Raw genomic sequence first — 6,000 nt, 5'->3', positions numbered from 1 at the left:
GTTGCTTACAAATGTTTATGTAAAGTTTTACAGAACAAATTCCGCATTACGAGGATTAATCACATATGATTCACTACCCTTAGTTCAAATCACATGTGATTTGTCCCTATGCCTTATAAACGGGTTTCACCCTTTTCAAACTATTTTTAAACAGTGAATCAGAATTTAAATGTCCTTTTGGAAAAATATTTTTATTAAATCAATTTACTTATAAAAATGTAACCACTCTGATATATTTATATAAGTAAGACTTGGAGGGCTTAGGACCGATATCTCGCCTTATTTCCTGTTCTTGTTTGATTGTGGGCTTAGGGTAGTGGTTATCTGTCCGAATGTCGTTGATTTCTTAGTTATATAATCTGTATATCAGTATGGGATACGAATGTTACTGCTTTCACATAATGCTAAAGTCACTAACATGCCAAGAACCACCCCCACTAAGATAACTATAATAGGTATAGTTACGGTTGCTACAGCTACTACTCGCTAAAGTCATTACTATCTACACTATAATGCTCACTATTACTAGACGATACACTAGTAAGAGAATATACTATGATCAATACTAAAAGATTACTACACTATAACAATAGAGAAAACACTAGACAAACAATAACACACTAACCCGCTACGAGATACTCTATTCGCTACCCACTACGCCCGGAGTTTTCCAGCAGGGAGACGACTCTACATGTATAGATCTATACGGGGCAGACGCTATTACATCCCGACTGTTAATCTCAGTCCGCGCCGTGCAGGCCCAGGGATGCCACTACTTCACTATACTGTGCATGACTGGGAAGGTCATGGGATCCTCTATTATCCTCACTATTAGTAATATACAAGGAATACTCTACAACTACTCTAAAATACTACACTAAATGCTAAACCACCTCTCGAAGTAAGTAAGTATCTATCACTAAAAGAAGCTTGTACCTCTATCACTGATTACAGCTTAACCTATTCTATCACAATTATTGTTTGGAGATTTCTCAATATACGTTCACAATAAACTGTTTCAAAGAAATGAAGAATGCACAATTCTTACAAATTGTCACTCACAATGTATTTTCTGAAAAACATGGGATTTTTCTAAGTTTCTACTGCTTAAGAATTTAAATGACGCATTTTCGTACTAATGCTTTGTATACAAAACTCACACTAAATTCTTATGAACTCACCAGCTTTATGCTGATAATCGTTTTCAAAATAACTTGTATCTTCAGGTCAAAGATAGACAGGTACAGACGCAACATTTTTGGATAAGGTGGAGCACACAAGACCCATCTCTTATTTTTGATTTACTTTTGAGTGATTGTTAAACATTACAAAACACACTTGTAATTAAATTCACTATGTAAATGCAATGGTTGTATGTTTCTTGTTTTTACTATTATGCAATTGTGATGATACTGTTCACTACGTCATCCACCCCGAAACGTATTCCGCCGTTATCGGTTTTGGGGTGTGACAGATTGGTATCAGAGCATTGTTTATAGTGAATCAAGTATATCAACCTATAAAATATATACGAACTATAAACACTTCGGGACTAAAATACTCTGACCAAGAATATATACTGTCAAGTATCTGAAAGATCTAACTAAGTATATATATATATATATATATATATATATATATATATATATATATATATATACACATCACTATAACCCACAGGAGCCAGTATTTTCCTAGAACAGAACAAAAGTATTAAGATTGTTGGGCAGCACAATTGGGCTTAGAGACATATAGTCACATTCGGGGTGATGTAGCCTGATCAACTACATTTTCCTGAGAGTGACTAGCATGTGCCTAAGTTTGATTGTGATGTTTCAACAAGTCTAAAACTTACCGACAATACCACAATAACGCTACCATAAGAATACTATAGGAGTATTCTGTATCTCTAGATTATACGTATGTGTTAACAAAAAGGGTCGTTACTAGTAGGACAATAGTTGCTAAGTGGATACACCACGATTACATGTGATTAGGGCGCTATAGACTCATAATCTGCAGCCTTTGCTTCATTCCCTGTTCTTGTTTGATTGGGGGTCTGGAGTTAGGGTGGTTTATTCGAAGGACTATCTTGCTTCGATTACATGTAATCAGTATGCACTATGCATGTATTGGGGCAACCAGTAATGATTCTTCCTATAAGTATCTAGAATAGTACGTCTATTAATCTTCTTTTCCCCCTTTTCTCGCGTAGATAGCATGGCTGGCTTCCATCTACCCGGTGATCCGTACTTTCCGAACCAGGGCAATGGAGGATGGCTCGAAGAGGAGTCAGACGACGATTACCCTATTCCTTTGGATGATCATCATGCTGAAGGCTCCTCGGACAGCTCGAGCTCTGAGCCATAAGTCAACAACCAACCTCCTGAAGCCCCGAACCCTAACCCCCGACCGGCATTTCAGGGCCCCACTCCTATGTGGGCAATATCCTTGCATCAATGGAGCGAGGAGCAGGGTCAGCCCTTGCCTTACAATGGAGACCGAAGTTTCTACAACATAAACGAAGGAGGATCAGCGGATCGGGTTTTGCCCATCATGATCCGAAGGATTGCCAGGAATGTTGAGCAAAGTCAAGCTGCCATTGGTCGAGTTGTAGAAGTGGATGCCAACTCAAACCTCAACACTGTTCGCATCCGCCAACTTGAAGAAGCCGTGGACAGGACAAGGAGGACCAACGAGGCTCTGCAGCATCAGCTGGCTGCATCCCGAGCTGAAGTTAGGGAACTCCGAGCACGCCAAAGGACTCATGATCGACACCTTCAAGAAGTTATGCGTCAACTAGAGGATCTGAGGATTCGCCCGACAAGCAATCGTCGCCAGTAGAAGACATCTAGTTACCTCATTCTTTTGTTTAAAGGACTAGCCTTTTATCTCTATGTTCCGTAGGTCTCTTGTCTGTAAACATCCCTAGTTTAAAAGTACTCTAGTTGAACCTCTAAACTGCCAACATTTTCTCTATGGTATGATGTAAGACCTACTGCTAGGTCAATTTTCATGAACTTCTGTTGCATCATTAATACCAGTATATTGGCAGATGATTTCTCTATTGCTATAACTCTTACCCTGATTTTGGATTATGTTGATTTAATCCACGAAACGCTCTATTCATATTCGCAATAGGCTCTTACTATTGCTATCATTTCTATGATCTTCCAGTGAAGGATGCCTCCACGAAAGCGTCCCAGCAGAGGAAGACCCGCAACTCAAACCTCTCCTCCACCACCTCCTCCTCCGCAGTTCGATCTGGTGTTGTTTCAAACGGCTGTGACTGCGGCTGTAACAGCAGTCATGGCCCAAATGAACTCGGGAGATGCGAGTGGTGGTAACTCTAGGTTCGGCGAAGTCCATCAGAGGGTGCAGGGATGCACTTATAAGGACTTCATGAATTGTAAACCTGCTTTCTTTGATGGTATCGGAGGAATTCTGGCATTGTCCCAATGGTTCGAAAGAACTGAAGCTGTGTTCGAGATGTGCTCTTGCCCCGAAGAGAGCAAAATCAAGTTCGCTACCGCCACCCTCACTAACAGAGCTTTGTCATGGTGGAATGGCCATGTCAACGCACTCTCCTTGGTCACAGCCAATGCCATGGGCTGGGACACTCTCAAAGATCTTATGAGAGGAGTACTGCCCTAGGGGCGAAGTTCAGAAGCTTGAGGAAGAACTCTGGAACCTCAAGATGAAGGGGACTGACATAACGACTTATACGGCCAGGTTTTGCGACTTGGCGGCCATGTGTCCCAGCATGATCCCCTCTGAAAGCAAGAAGATTGAACGATACATCTGGGGTTTAGTGCCCCCGTATCGAGGAAATGTTCTGGCCTCACGCCCTACCACTTTCAACAGCGCCAAAGAATTGGCCCAGAGTCTGATCAACCACGAAATCTCCTCCACTCTAGCAACAACAACCAAAACAACCACTGCACCATCCGGATCATCTGATAGAAAAAGGAAACGATGGGATAAGAAGAAAGGCAAGAAAACTCAAACCGCCTCCAAGGATCAGAAAATTGTGGCGGTCCATGCTACCACCACCCCAGCCACACCAGCTGCTCCAGCCCCACCGAAGGCTTACAGTGGAAACTTGCCTAAGTGTCCCAAGTGCCCTTTTCACCACAACGGTCCTTGCCGTGAATTGCAGTGTTCTAACTGCGGACTAAAGGGCCATACTGTCCGATTTTGCAAGGCCCCTCCCAAACCTATCATGCAAGTTCTTGGTACGGGAGTGACCCCAACTTGTTATGGCTGCGGTGAAGCGGGCCATTTTAAGAAGAACTGTCCGAAGGCTGCAAATGCTGGGGGAACTAGAAGGTTACTTGCTATCGGTCACAATGAAGCAGTAGCCGATCCCACGGTGGTCACGGGTACGTTTCTTCTCAACAACTCTTATGCCTGTGTTTTATTCGATAGTGGTGCAGAACGAAGCTTCTTAGATCAAAACTTTAAACACTTACTCTAACAAACCCCTCAATCACTAAAAGAAACATTCGTCGTAGAGATGGCTAATGGGAAGACAGAAATCTCTAATGAAATCTATATAGGTTGCACTCTCACGTTAGATGATCACCCGTTTTTAATCGATCTTATACCAGTCTCAATCAAAAATTTCGATGTCATTGTTGGTATGGATTGGCTAAGCCTTCACTACGCCGACATCCTATGCTCCGAGAAAGCCATTCGTCTGAACTTTCCGAATCGAGAGACCCTATTGATATATGGAGATAAGCCAAGTACAAACCTTCGTATCATCTCTAGTATTCAGGCTAAGAAATTCTTGCACAAGGAATGTCGTGCCTTTCTTGCTCACGTCGTCGACACTAACCAGAAATCGAAAGATCCAAAAGACATTCCTGTAGTATGCGATTTTCCTGATGTCTTTCCGAAGGATCTTCCAGGCCTACCTCCCAAACGACAGGTTAAATTCAGAATCGACCTAATCCCAGGAGCTACCCCCGTAGCTAAGTCGCCCTACCGTCTAGCGCCTGCCGAAATGCAAGAACTATCAGGTCAACTCAACGAACTTCTCAGCAAGGGCTTTATAAGACCGAGCTTCTCACCTTGGGGAGCTCCGGTCTTGTTCGTGAAGAAAAAGGATGGGTCGTTTCGGATGTGCATCGATTATAGGGAACTAAATAAACTCACGATCAAAAATCGCTATCCTCTCCCTCGTATCGACGACCTATTCGACCAACTCCAAGGAGCAAGTTACTTCTCCAAGATTGATCTTAGATCGGGGTACCATCAGTTACGGGTGCTTGAGGAAGATGTTCCGAAGACAGCCTTCCGAACCCGCTACGGGCATTTTGAGTTCGTAGTGATGCCCTTTGGACTGACTAACGCCCCCGCTGTATTCATGGACTTGATGAATAGGGTATGCCGTCCATATTTAGATCAGTTCGTCATCGTCTTTATTGACGACATACTCGTCTACTCTGGGAGCGAGGAAGAGCACAGAAATCATTTACGATTAGTCCTGGAAACCCTGCGATCCGAGAAGTTGTATGCGAAGTTTTCTAAGTGCGAGTTTTGGATCCGGAGGGTTGAATTCTTAGGGCACGTGGTCAGTGAAGACGGAATCCACGTGGACCCCTCCAAAATCAAAGCTATTGAGAATTGGTCAGCACCAAAGACGCCTACGGAAATTTGTCAATTTCTAGGCCTCGCTGGCTACTACCGTCGGTTCATCCAAAATTTCTCTCGGATTGCGAAACCTCTCACCACGTTAACACAGAAGGGTGTATCATTCGACTGGGAAGAGAAACAGGAGAAGGCATTTCAGACCCTGAAGCAAGCCCTATGCACCGCACCAGTATTATCCCTTCCCGAGGGGACAGAAGATTTCGTCGTATACTGTGATGCATCCAATCAGGGGCTCGGTTGTGTCTTGATGCAACGAGGCAAGGTTATCGCCTATGCCTCGAGACAGCTAAAGAACCATGAAGTGAACTACACTACTCACGACCTCGAGTTAGGAGCGGTCGT

The sequence above is a fragment of the Lactuca sativa genome, chromosome 4, assembly GCF_002870075.4.
Source record: "Lactuca sativa cultivar Salinas chromosome 4, Lsat_Salinas_v11, whole genome shotgun sequence".
NCBI classification, from domain to species: Eukaryota; Viridiplantae; Streptophyta; class Magnoliopsida; order Asterales; family Asteraceae; genus Lactuca; species Lactuca sativa.
This window is presented reverse-complemented; position numbering follows the sequence as displayed.